Raw genomic sequence first — 13,520 nt, 5'->3', positions numbered from 1 at the left:
AATTTCTGCTATTCCATTCATAGGCTATAATCCATCTTTTATAAATGAAAGATGTTTTAGTATCTCTTGGGAGAGAAACCTACTCTTTCCAGAGCAAAATAAATTTCTCTCAAGGATTGGATTTTGAGAAACTCTGCAGCATTCACAATAGGCTTTTGCTACGTCCCCCTGCTAATTTAATTTTCTGCCTTTTCTCTGTTAATAGCCAGGACCAATTTGGAATACTTTCTCCATATTATTGAAAATCAGTGGGCAGGAGTGTCATTAACGCTTTCAGGCCACTAACGTACAAGAAGTTATTACTTCAAAGTGTAAAAAATGGTTGAAGATGAGTTGACTTTCCTAAATTAGGAAGTTAAGCTTCAAAGGCCTGAAATTCAAAAATTGTTTTTCTGTTTACCTGAAACTGTCCGATAAATGTACCTTTGATGACTAGAGAACCCATATTTCCTTGGTTAACTTGACATGAGGGCCCCACAAAAGTGTAGCTTCTTTGCTCCCTGAAGGGATAACCTGATTCATACACATTTCAATTTGTATCCGTCTTGCATAAATGAAGCCACCTTGTAGAAAAGACTGATTCATTATCATGTAAAATACAGCCATTAGTAGAAACTCCAGCAACCACATTCCCAGACATAATAAGATCAGACTCTCAGGCTTCTGGGTTGGGGCTGCAGAATGAGAGGTGGAGTGTTTCTTAAAAAAAAAAAAAGCCTTCCTTCTGAAGGAGGTATTCATGGGGTAAATTAAAGGAATTTTAAAATTTCTTTAAAAAAGGAAGCTACAACAAGCCATTCTCTGAGTCTACCATCCAAGCAGAAAATTCTATCCAGTTGACCCTTAATGTGAACAGTGTTGTATAGGTAATTCTTAAAATGTGGATCTGTTTCTCTCTCAAAACCTTTGATGAGCTATCTTGTGGCTGGATATTTGATAGGAATCACTTGCCTCCAATGCTTATTCACTTAACAGACAGGAGATGTGTTACCACTGAGCCTGCCAATCAGATGGCAACACTGGGAAGTAAATGACAGAAGTGCAGAGCATGAAGTACCATGGAGCCCGTGGCGAGGGGAGGAGACAGCGAGGCCTGATTCCAGGCAGTGCTGACGAAGTGGCCTCAGAGATGGGAAGAGGGGAAGATCCCAGGAAGAGAGCAGGCGAATGGGGAGAACCTTCCAGTGCTTATTAAATGCCTGGCGCCGTTTTAGGCACTGAGGATACAAGGTGAACAAAGCAGGTCTCAGGTAACTTCCAGTAGGTGAAGACTGACAAAGGACACATTAACACTGAAATATCAGATAAGGAAAGTAAATTAGGAAGGTAAAGGGGAAAGGAGTGACAGAGTGTCATGAGTGATCATGGCTGCTTGGGAAAGTCCTTTCTGAGAAGGTAAAATTTAAGTTGAGATCTGAATGACAAGAAAGAACCATCCTCTGTTCTTTCAACTTAAAATACTGTCTCTGGTGGGAAAAGGTGTCAGATGGCAAATTGGAGAGATGTGATCCAGCCTCGTAAGTCAGTGGTTCTCACCATTTGTGTGTGTGTGTGTGTGTGTGTGTGTGTGTGTGTGTGTGTTTGAGGCACATTTCAAATATTAGAATATTTATCAGATTATATAAAGGGATTATAAGACAAAGCAACTTAAGATCAGTCAACGACAATTCAGTGCTGTCACTCACAAGAGTTCAACCAGCAATGCCTCAGTCATCTATAAAAGCACCCCACATTTCCAGTCACCAATTTGCAGCAATTCTGAGCTGCTGTTTGCAGCCCATACCCTACACTTGCACACTCAGGAGGAGAACTTGTCTCCAGTTAAAATCAACAGGAGTTCTTCTGAGAACACATCCAGCTAAAAATCATACTCCCCTTGTTCTCTGCAAACATACCTGTTTAGCTTAATAATTGCCTACTGATACCTTTAACTGTACATATACATTTTATAAACTATATAAAGTCAAGTGTGGAAAAAATACATTTTAAACATTAATACTGGACAGCACGCCTTTGTGTTTTGGGGCATTTGCTGGCCAACGGCAGAGGACTGTGTTCATAAACGATGAACCCTGGTTTGCCACTCTTGAGTTTCTGCATCTCCTGGCTGCGCCAGAGGAAATATCATTCATTTCACAGAGTTCTCAACCTTTTGGTTCTTTCCCTACATGACACTACAGGAAGTTTTATTTCTTTTGTTTTTCCACCCCATTTTGTGATTCCTCATGGTCAGAGCCACCAGAGACAGACCATCACATTAGCTTTCCTGATACCCGCACAGACGAGGGAGACACATATGGAGAAGGTAGGGCCCCAGCACAATCGAGTATTGTGTCAAGATTACTAGAAATGATGGCTGGTCCCTGAAGTCCACCATTCAAAATTATCATGTGTTAACAATCTGGATGTAGGGCTGACTAGCGATGACACAGGTCACTGCCCTGATGACCAGGGTTGATTTGGTGAGCCAAGGCAGCCTCTAAAGGAACCAAATCCAGGGTCAAGGAACAGTCTCCTTTCCTAACCAGCTTCCTAGAGCAGTGCGTAATTAATTTATTCTAAAAGATAGAGCAAAAAAGTAGTATTAAAGAATATAAAGCTGAGTATATGGGAGGAATGTTAAGAAGACTTCGGCGGATGCAACTAAAGCTGTTTAGGAAACGTAACAATAGCCTTAACACAATGGTTAGATTCCAAATAGCCAATTCCCTTTTCAGACAGCTCCTCTAGGGCATCTTTCATGCCAGGTAACTTGGGTTTCTGCTGAAGCTGGAATTTCAGCCTAGTATTCCAAAAAGCAGCTCTTGGAATCTTCTCGTTTTTGCTAAGTAAGACATCCATTCACAAAAGGAACAGCAGTGTTCCTGGAGCTTAATGAAAAAAACTCTAATAAAACACTGACAAGCCATCAGGCTGTCTCAGCACCTGCAGGTACAGGGCAAAGGGAGGCAATGTGACCAGCAGTGAACAGCTGCCTTGGTGAACGGTGTTTATGTTCCTCCCCTCTGGTTCCTAGAACCCTCCTCTGAGAAGGCTCTCACTGCTGCTACCAAGAGAGAGGAAACAGCTGAGACCCAAAGGGATGGTATCACAGAATCTCCTCCCAAACCTCTGGGGAGGAACTGGGTCCCCCAGGAGCCACAGCCTGGCCTGAGCACCCAGCTGCTCTGAGGAGCAGGTGCTGGAGATCCCGAACTCTAAACTCAAGGCATGTCTTCCATGGCTCTGAAGTTTCTAAGGAGATTGTGACTACTGGTGGCTGAGTAATCACCTGAAATCTTTCCTTTTCACAGAAAATCACAGACCTTTAAAACTAGAAGAAAGTTTACCCTTCACGGAGAAATAATAATCACTTCATCCAGCACCCCCCCCCTTTTTTTTCTCTTTCATTTCTTCTTTCCCTCTTAAAAAAAAAATCAACTGGTTACTTTTAAAAGGAAAAAAAAAGAGTTCTAATATACAAAAAACTATAGAACTCAAGTGAATGCCTGCCAATTTCACACATCCCCACTTACCTTCATTTAAATAAAAAAAAAAAAAAAGCCAAACCCTGATAGAGACAAAAATAGTCTTAGAGAAGTTCAGGAACTCACATTGGGTCACACAGAAGCCAGGAGTAAATAATGAAACTAGTGTCTAGGTCATTTGACTCACCAGCCAAGTTCTACCGTAAGATCAGACAGCTATTAGAAAACTGACACTCAGAATTGCAGATGGTGATAGTTTAGCCATTAGATGTATTTTTTAATCACTAGAAAAATCAGTTAAGTTTGGAGAAAACATCGGAGACATATTTTCTCTAATTAAAAAATTCTAATAGAAATTTTCATATGTTAAAAACTTTTGAAAGAAAATAGAAAACATACACACGTTTATTGACAAAAAGTGAATACTTTCAGAATGTATTCTGTACTATGAGGCAAAATGACCGGGTTTAGATCATCAGGGCCAGCATATCTTTTGAGAGTGAGCCAACAGATTTGGTGTCAACAATGGATCATTGCTGAAGCTTGATTCCAACCAGCCTGATGTTCCAACTTTAATTATACAGTTGACCCCTGAACAGTGTGGGGTTAGGGGTACCAACCCTCCATGTGATTGAAAATCTGTGTATAATTTACACTGGGCTCTCAGTAACCATCTTTCCTCTGTATCCGTGATTCTGCTTCTGTGGAGTCAACCAACTGCGGGTCATTTAGTACCATGTATAGTAGGAACTACTGGAAAAAATCCATGCGTAAGTGGACTCGTACAGTTCAAACCCATGTTTTTTAAGAGTCAACTGTACTTCATTTAGATCCATTTGAAAAGTAGCCTAGAAAATAGAGAAATGAGATTTAACCATATGCTGAAATCCTCCTTTTACACTTGGAAGCACAGCAAATGCACTTTTCCAGGCTTATGAAGTAACCCTCTAGCATCATTGATTTTTGAGTCTTACAAAAAGCTCTTCGGCTTGTGCCCGCATCACAGATTTACACTGCCATAACTCCTGTCAGACATCATCTTGGCTTTATGAATAAATAAAACTATGCTCTAGGGAAACATTGATTTAAGAGGAAAAATCAATACCCATCTAGCATGTGATAGACTTGAGCTTTAAGGCTACTTATCCCCCGAGTACAATGCAATCCTAAATGTAAAACCATACTTTTTTGCCTCCTAAGTAAAAGGAGGGTGAAGGTGTGTGAAATTGGCAGGCAAGTGTCTGCCTTCCATAGTCCTCAGTGTGCCCGGAACTCCCTTCCCTTTACAAAGCAGTTAGCCTCTGCCTCCAAAAGGAAAGCGCAAAGGAAAGAAGAAAAAAAAAAGAGATGGACCAACCAAAGATGGCAAAATCTGGATAATCTGTGAATTTAGGTTGTGAGTGTGTGAGAACTCACTGTAGTATTAATTCTCTCACGGATGCAAAATTTTTCATAATAGGAATCTGAAAAGTATGTACGTTTGCTAGAAGGAAACTCTATAAGGCTGATACTGACCAAGATGTTGACAATGGTTCTCTCTGGGTAATGACCTCATCGAGAAGCTTTTCTTTCTTCCTTGGGAGTTTTATATTTTCCAGATTTCTGTAGTGAATATATATATATATATATATATATATATATATATACTGCTTTTATAACTCAGAAAAGACACACACAATAAATGCAAGGCAGAAGAGCCAAAAAAAAAAAAAAAGGGTTAATTAGAGTGACTGCAAGTATTTTGTGGACTACTGGCCTAGAGGTAGCGTACACACCACAACACACATTTATATTCAACTCTTTCTTACCGCTCTTGGACATTTCTTCAGGGCACAAACAGGTTGCTGTTAAAATTGATTTTAAAAATAAAGGGAACAGCGTACGCTGAGATTAACCTCGTCTCTGTGAGCCAAAGATCAAACAAGAGACAGAAGCTGGCTGAAGTCATTATTACTTCCTAAGCTCTGCAATTCTGCAATCACCTTACAGCCTAGGCCTATATTCACAGTGGAGACGACGTAAAAGTTCTGACAGGTCAGGGGAGGGTAGAGCTCAGTGGTAGAGGATGTGCTTGGCTTGCAAGCGATCCTGGGTTCAATCCCCAGTGCCTCTGTTAAGGGAAAAAAATTAAAGCCAAGGCTTTTGCTTTCTTGCTCAGAATTGGTTGGGATTAGACATGAATTCCGTTATGTTTCCCCAGCTCCTCGAAGATGCAGTTCATTGTTAATTGTGTTAACTGTGGCCTCTCAAAAAACACACTCGTCTGCTGATGTGGATTAGGGCTCACGTCCCAGCAGACAGTTACTGATGCTGCCTGTCCTCCTGGCTTGTCTCTCTGGTAAGTGGAAAGGACAACTTGGGAAATCTGAAACGTGCTTTCCAGCCACAGACACATTGGAAGACTGGAAATGGGTTGAGGTAATCTAAATTTTGAATCCCAAATTCAAACATCATAAAACAAACCACTATCATCCCCAGAGTTGGTGAGGATAACTGGCTGAATCCAAGGTGGAAGTGATCGCAGTCACAAGTTCCAAAAGCATGCAGCCACCGTGTTAGTACTGATAGCAGCCCAGGCGGGAAAGGGGCCGTTAATTGGTTTTGGCGGTTCTTCTTGGATACTAAAAGCAAAACAGAATAGCAAAACAGCATTGTGGAGAAAAATGCTTGTATGTAGCCAGAGAAAAGCACAGCTTGAGATTCCTTTTTTACAAATGCTATCTTATTTTTTTATTACAGTTTCAGAGGGACACTCATTTAAAGAAATCAGAGCATCCTTTGTGTACTACTATGTGCAAGGCATTTATTAGATGTTGTAGACACACACACAAAAAAAGATCTGAATCTTACCCTTAAGCTTAGTATCTATGGGAGGGTCAGGAATAGAAGCAGATAATTAAATACAGCATGATCAGATATATAACTGAAGAACTGTGGAAGCCCCGTATGCATGGGGATGTGGGGAAATCAGGGAAGGCTTCTCAGAGGAGATGGAAATTGAGGTGGATCTTGAAGGATGTACTGGAATTTATCAAGAAAAAATGAGCAGGGGCATTCTCAGAAGTGAGAACAACACATGCAAAGGCATATGTACCTGAAAGGAAAGGATGTGTTGGAATATCCCGAGACATTCAATCCTAATGAAGCACAGACAGCAAGGCAGGGAGGTCCACACCAAGGCGTCTGGATCTATTCTCAAGGTGACAGGTACCACAGAAGTCACTGAACGGGAAATCGCATTACAAATTAGGGAGCAGGGTACCTAGCGTGGGGACAGTCTGTTGGAAGAGAGCTCTGTTAGCTCCAGCAACAGACCAGCACAGAGCTGATGAGGGTCCGATCTAATATAGTGACAGCGGGAAGCAGAGGAGAGTAAGACTGGAAAGATACTTACAATGAACATTTGTGACAGCTAGCAATTAATATTTAACCTCACCAAGCACCAGTCACTGTTTTGGAAACTTTCACATTATCTTAAATCTAGAATCTGGTGCAGACTGAATGCAAAGGGTGAAGCAATGTCAGGATGAAGTTTTCTGGCTTGAGTTACGAGGTAGACGGTGATACCTTTAATTAAAATATTGATTCCAAGAGAAGGAATCAGCTGGAAGCAGAAGATGAGTGAGGAGGGTGGGGAAGACAGTTTCACTGTATACAGATTAATTTTGATCACTGCTTGGGATATACGAATGAGGACAATCAAATGGAGTCAGGAATCCCACAGCGAGCAAAGTAGAAATTTCAGGTTAAATTTTTTTTAAAGGCATAAAAATATCCTCAAAGATTTAAGCCATCGACCACATACAAAAAAGCACACAATACAATGCTTTCTAGAAACTTAAGAGGACTGTGTGATTCCGCTACAGAATTATCTGAGACCTATTCTAAAATATACGGATTCTTGAGTTAAAATTTCATGCCCCCTACCTAGAAGATGTTCTGTGTTTCAGACCCACAGATAAAATGTGTAAGGAGAGCAGCTCTGGTGGAGAGGAAAGCGCATGAAGGAAAACAATATGAATCCCCGATAGGAGAATCTTGTCAAATGTCGCAAGATCAGAGGAAGGCATTTCTGGAGTGTGGATAATCAAAGCTCTTAATGCACTGATTCTTTATTCGAAGTTAACTAACAAAAGGCAGGCTGTTTTCCAGGCTCTGCGGTTATATTTAGAAAGACCTCCAAGGGGAACCCAAATGGCCTTGAAACAGCTCCCTGCTTTCCTAAGAGGAAAGGGTTCTTCTGGCAAGAGAAAGAACTTCTCAGCAAGTTAAAGGAAAGATTTAATTGAAAGACAGTGGCCTATTTTACAAGATTCCTTCTGTGAAGAGATTAGAAGCATTCAGGCCAGATGTACCCCAGCCCGTAAGAGGAATCGGATAATGACGTAAAATGGACAGGGGTCGGTCAGGTCACAGTGCGTGAGGTCTGTAAATCTTTCAAATGGGTGGCCAGGGCCCTTCAAAGTCCAGGATTCATTAGAAAAATGGATAACCATGTAGCAAGCTAATTGCTAAAATCAAATAAAGACTGTCTTTGTGTTAACTTGCTCATTTCGGTTGGCTGATTTTTTTTTTCTGGTTTTGGCTCCGTTCAAAGACAACCTAAGGTCATTAAAGAATTTTTATATAACTATTATTAGCACTAAATGAGATGACTAATACCACTGATGGTAATAATAGCAATAAAACTCAGCCTCATATTTTTTGTTGTTGTTGTTGTTGTTGGTGGTGGTGGTGAACACTGTTTGGAACTGGAAACCCATCAGGCTATCCAATTATAGTCTCCATCTCAAAGATGGGGAAAGAATTTGAGAGGGTAAGTATTTTGCCTAATTTCACACAGGCATTACAGGAAGAGCTAAGCTTGAGTCCATTGCTGAGCAAAGGAAAACACCATGTTGTACAAAGTTTGATGGGTGATGTCTTGGTCGCTAATTATGGCAGAAGCCCCACGGTGCTAACTTCAAAACTGGATTAGCTAATACCCTTGAGATTCTTTAGCTTGACAGCTGTGTGTCTGCAGTCCAACAACTCTAAGCCCCTAAAGGTACTCAAATCCAAAGGTAAGCTGGAAGCAAACATGAATAAACAAGAGTGCAGAATAAATCAGATACATAAATGAATACCTTGCAGTCACTCTCCCAGCTCTGGAGTTGCACTCATCTGTTGAACTCAGAGAACGACCTCGTGTTTTCTGGAAAGGAAACACAAACAGGAAACAATTTCAAAACTCTGAACCAGGTGAAAACTGCAGTAACTAAAGGTAAAATGCTGATCTTTTCATTTGCTCGTAGAAGTTCTGAGCAACAAAGAGAGCATCTGAGAAACAATTATTTAATCAAGCTTTAGTACTTTAAAACCTTTAACACTGTAAAAAAATGGAAAAACAAAAGTTAAAACTTGCTTTTAAAATATTCAGACCTATACATTATCCCAAATTTTATATATGAAGGAAAGTAAAAATGATGGCATTCAGCACATGTGCTCTCAATGATGAACAATTATGCCCATGCTTTAGTTTTTTCCCCCTCATTCTTTGTTTCTTTATTCATTGCTTTATTCCACCTCTTCTCACAGGCACTGCAGACACCTATGGGTTAGCATCACACACCTGAAACATGGACCCTTCCAGTAGGCACTGTACTGTGGATTAAAACAAAAGCAAAAACGGTCACATGCCTCAAGAACGTGACAGCCTTATCAGAACAAAGTCGGAACAACGCTGTACAGAACTGTATGATAATTGTTATAGGAGACTGAGCCATATTGTTCTCTGCCTTCATCCAGAAACATGCTGTCTTTTTGATATCATGGTTTCCTATGGTTAAGATAAAATTGTATCACTTACAAAGATCACTTCCTCCAAAAGGATATGTCATTCAAGCTTGAGGAATGTACTCTCAAATCTAACGTTCTCTTTTTGTAGACTGAATCTAAGAAAGCATCTTAAAATATGCTAACCGGAAGTAAAAAGCCTTGAGAGTGAAAGAATGAATGATCTCATAATTAGACAGAAAAAATATCCATTGAGGTAAACCAATGCAATTTTTTTTTCTTTTGGTAAAAGGTTTAAAAGGGAAAGAATGATCTATTTCTTAGAAAGAAATGAAACGCAAAGCAATGCTAGAAAGACCAAAGGGAAACAGTAAGTGGACAACAAGAAAGGCAGTGGTCCCTCCATGACCTGCTCCGTCAGACTCTCCAGAGGTCAGCAAGACGAGGGCTCCCCAGCCCCGTCCCACCTCATGGGCCCCCTGCCCTTGTGGTCTAAGCGCCTCCTGGACGGGAGCTGCAGGAGAAGAGTGAGTAGGTGCGGAGAGTTCCACGTCAGGAGAGGAGGTAAAGGGTGAAGACCACACCTGCCAAGAGTCTGCTTTCAACAAAGAAAGCCAATGGAAATTCTCTCCTCTTTGCCCTTTTCTGGGAAATTCCCCCCTCTAACTCCTAAGTGTTACAGCTCAGCAGCACCGTGGGTTCTGGAAGGTTTCCACGCCAGCCCGAAGCCCATCATTTATGAAAACGCATTTCAAGCTGTAAACAACTACGTCAGAAACAAGGGTCTGGGAAAAGCACCTGTTCAAAAATGGAGAAATAACTATTCTGAGATCCTGCTAAGTCTAATAAACACTTAAAATAGGTAAACAACAAGTTCATACTGTGTAGCACAGGGAACTATATTCAGTATCCTATAGTAACTAATGGTGAAAAAGAATATGAAAATGAATCTATGTGTGTATATGTATGACTGAAGCATTAGGCTGTACACCAGAAATTGACACATTGTAAATTGACTATACTTCAATAAATACACACACACACACACACACACACAGATGAAAACCCCACCACTCACTGATAATTGTCTATTCTACAAAAGCAAAGATGAAGAGGTGCAGTTCCAGCACCAAATTACCAATATAGATGACCCAGAGAGACGCAAGTAATAATAAAGTATGTTCCGGTGTGAGTAGTGTACAGAAGAGAGTGAGGGCCCCGGACGTACAGCTCTCCACGGCTCCTGGGATAAGACCGGAGCCACCTGGGATGGTCTGACCAGCTCCTCACCCGGGTGCCTGCCCGCCTGCCCAGAGTCACACTCATCGTCTGTCTCATCATCCCCACCTCCCACCCTGACTTCTCCACGCCTCTGCCACACTGTTTGCTTGTTTTGTTTTTTAAGAGGCTAAACAACTAATATAGAAAAGAGCATCTAATAAAGCACTTGCTTGTAAGCAGGAAACCAACTGCAGTGAGTGTCCACCTGGGCCAACCTCCAACTTGGCCCAACCTGGGCCCTGTCACAGCCTTCTCAATCTTCTCCTTCTTTTATTTCAAGTCCAGTGAAGAAATAAACTGTAAACACTTGTGTAAAGTACAGAGCACAGGCATTTGGGGCTGGATAATTCTTTGTTCTGAGGGGTTAGCATTCCTCCACCCCTCAGTAGTGATACTCAAAAACGTCTCCAGACTTTGATGCATGTCACGTGAAGGGCAAAATCATTCTCCAGTTGAGAATCACTGGTCTTCGATACATGATGACTTATTAAAACATAACCATTTTCACAGCCTAACTTCCATGTCATGCAGAAAGACAACAGTGGGATGGGGACTGTCAGAAAGGGCACCGATGGGGGACAGGAGAGGGAGGAGAGCACATGTATTGAGCACCTGCTCTATTCTTGGCTTGTGTGGCATCGGTCATCTTATCTAATACAAAACACCCTGTGCTTTCTCTTCCTAACTCAGAGCTTGCTCAAAACCTTGAGAGGTGATGATTTACACGGATGATGTTACTGAAAGCAAAACTCTGCAGAATAAAATAAAAATAAATATTTCTAGAACTTCCCATAGACATCGATATGTGTGCTTTTTACTCTCAGTGGACCAGCCACCTAACTGCCCACCCTTGGGAGTGAGCAGCACCACTTTCTCATGGTGGGTACCTCACTGATCACTTCCTCGGCTACTCCTACCAGCTTAAAGCCATGTGGTCGTTCATGAGTGGAGACCCAAATGGACTCAAATGCATGGCCCAAACAGCACCTTCCCTAAGCTCCCAGGGAAGCAGGCATTTGGCCTGAGGAGCTGTTGTAAATGCTACCAGGTTACAGCTCTTTCTCAGTGACCTACCTGAAGAAAACAAGCCCCATAGCCCAGCCCAGGGGCGTGGGTTAAATCTTGGCTTGACTGCTGACCTCCCTGGGAGCCTTTAATGAGGGAAGGGAGGGACGGGAGTTTCTGGGCAGAATTTGACGTTGGTCATTTTCTCTCCTGAGTCCCCAAGGGCTGGCTCACTGATGTCTACTACATTCAGCAAGGTCAGGTCCAAAAGCATCCCCAAAGAGAAGTCTTCTGTAGCTCTGTCAATTCAAAAAGGACCAGAGTGGCTGCTTGAACACATATAGTGGTATGGCGTTTTTACTAACTGGCCTTTTCTGATTCTGTTCTAATTTAATCACACCTTCCACTCTAGTATCTGTTCAAATGTTTTATTTGGGTGGGGGTGGGGGTCCTTCATGTGCTGGTCACTATTCTACGTAGGGTTTCAATACTGACCAAGACACATACAATCCCCAGCCCTCTGGTGCTTTCTGGTAGAGGTGGGAGACAGACCAGCCACCTAGCAGAACACTTATGGCGGTCACTGGAGAAAACAACTGAAGCCAGTTTGTGGCTAGCTACTGCCCAGGGATAGGCACTACTTTGAGTCTGGAGTTGGGAAAGACATGGGGGTGGTGAGGGGTTGAGGCACAGGGAATACTAGTTGAGCAGAGCCCTGAAGGTGGTGGGAGGGGCTGGGCGGGGAGGTGGGAGGACCATAAGAGGCCAATTGTGCGCATTGGCACCCCCTGGAGAGTGGTGGGAAGGCAAGTCAGAGAGGGGTAGGTCACACTGGCCCCACCCCATGTGGCCACCAGGTTGGCACGACTCCTAGGACCAGAGCGTGCCCAGTGCTCCCACGGCCACTGCAGGGGAAGCATGGGCGGTGGGCCCACATGCAGACATGTAGATCCAGCAGCGGAAACAGGAGGAAGTTCTTTTCTAAGTCATGGCCCAAAGAAGAAAACCGGAAGCAAGGTTATTAGCTGAGAATAAGGATGTGGAAGGAGGTAGAGGAGGTCTGATGGGAGAGCCGGGAGTAGGAAGAAGTCCTTCAGGAGAAGAGAAAGAGTAAAGAGACAAGGAACCAGCAGCCTGAGGGGTCCACGGAGACGAGGGTGAGACCTATCCGCACAGCGGTGCGTGTTCCTTCAGCCGAGTCGCAGAGCAGGTAGGTGGAGCTGAGTAGTGCCCGTGAATATAAATGAGGATGGAGAGAAAGAAATGAAGAACCTGAAAGCGTGGGCAAAGGAGTTTTACAAAGAGAGATCATGGAATCTAAGCTGAGTAACTGGGAAAGAAGAGGCGGGGGTGACAGATGGTGGAAATTAGCAGGATCGATGCACTGTAGGTACTGGTGGAATCCAAGAATGGCTGGAGTTAGGGGAAGAGGGAGGGTTGACTAGAAAGAGGTGATGATCGGGGAATGGGAGGCTTGGAGAGAGAGTGGATTAAACCCTCAGTACTCAAAGTGTGCTCCCCAGATGGGCCAGCAGCATCAGCAGCACCTGGGGACTTTGTGTGACCTGCAGAATCCCAGACCTACTGAATCAGAACCTACACTGCGACAGGTGACCCGTGTCCACACTAAGCCTGGGGAAGAACCTTCCGTCTGAGCCAACTGAGTCAATCTCCACTTGCCCAGAAGCTGCAGGCACCCTATAAAAAGGGTAGGTTTCTGAGGTTAGGGACTTCCCTGGGGCTCTGCTTCTCATCCTCCACTTTCAACGGCTCATTTTGGCTTTTCGGGTTTCCATTCGGCTACCTCACACCCTTGCTCAGTCCTGCCTTGCAGCCTTACAGTAGCATTGGCAGGCTTTGGATTCCATTTACCAAAGAACGGGCTGTCTCGCCCGCATCCCTACCCTGTCTGTAGCAAACAGCACCCTCTCACTTCCTGAGACCAAGTTCCAGATACCCTCTCTGCTCTCCTTTGCCTTTGAGGGGGCAGCC

General features: G+C 43.1%; 1 protein-coding gene across 1 annotated transcript in view; it reads right to left on the bottom strand.

Annotated features, from left to right (window-relative positions):
• The window catches only part of PAG1 (phosphoprotein membrane anchor with glycosphingolipid microdomains 1), a 132,854-nt gene that overhangs the window by 83,144 nt on the left and 36,190 nt on the right, over window positions 1-13,520 (bottom strand). Inside the window, exon 2 of the mRNA XM_072951777.1 lies at window positions 8,594-8,661. The gene's annotated coding sequence lies outside the window, so the exon portion shown is untranslated. The remainder of the gene's footprint in view (window positions 1-8,593; window positions 8,662-13,520) is intronic.

Source organism: Vicugna pacos, chromosome 29 (assembly GCF_048564905.1).
Source record: "Vicugna pacos chromosome 29, VicPac4, whole genome shotgun sequence".
In the NCBI taxonomy this organism is placed as follows: domain Eukaryota; kingdom Metazoa; phylum Chordata; class Mammalia; order Artiodactyla; family Camelidae; genus Vicugna; species Vicugna pacos.
Note: the sequence above shows the minus strand (reverse complement) of the source record. Positions and strands in the feature narration are given on the sequence as shown.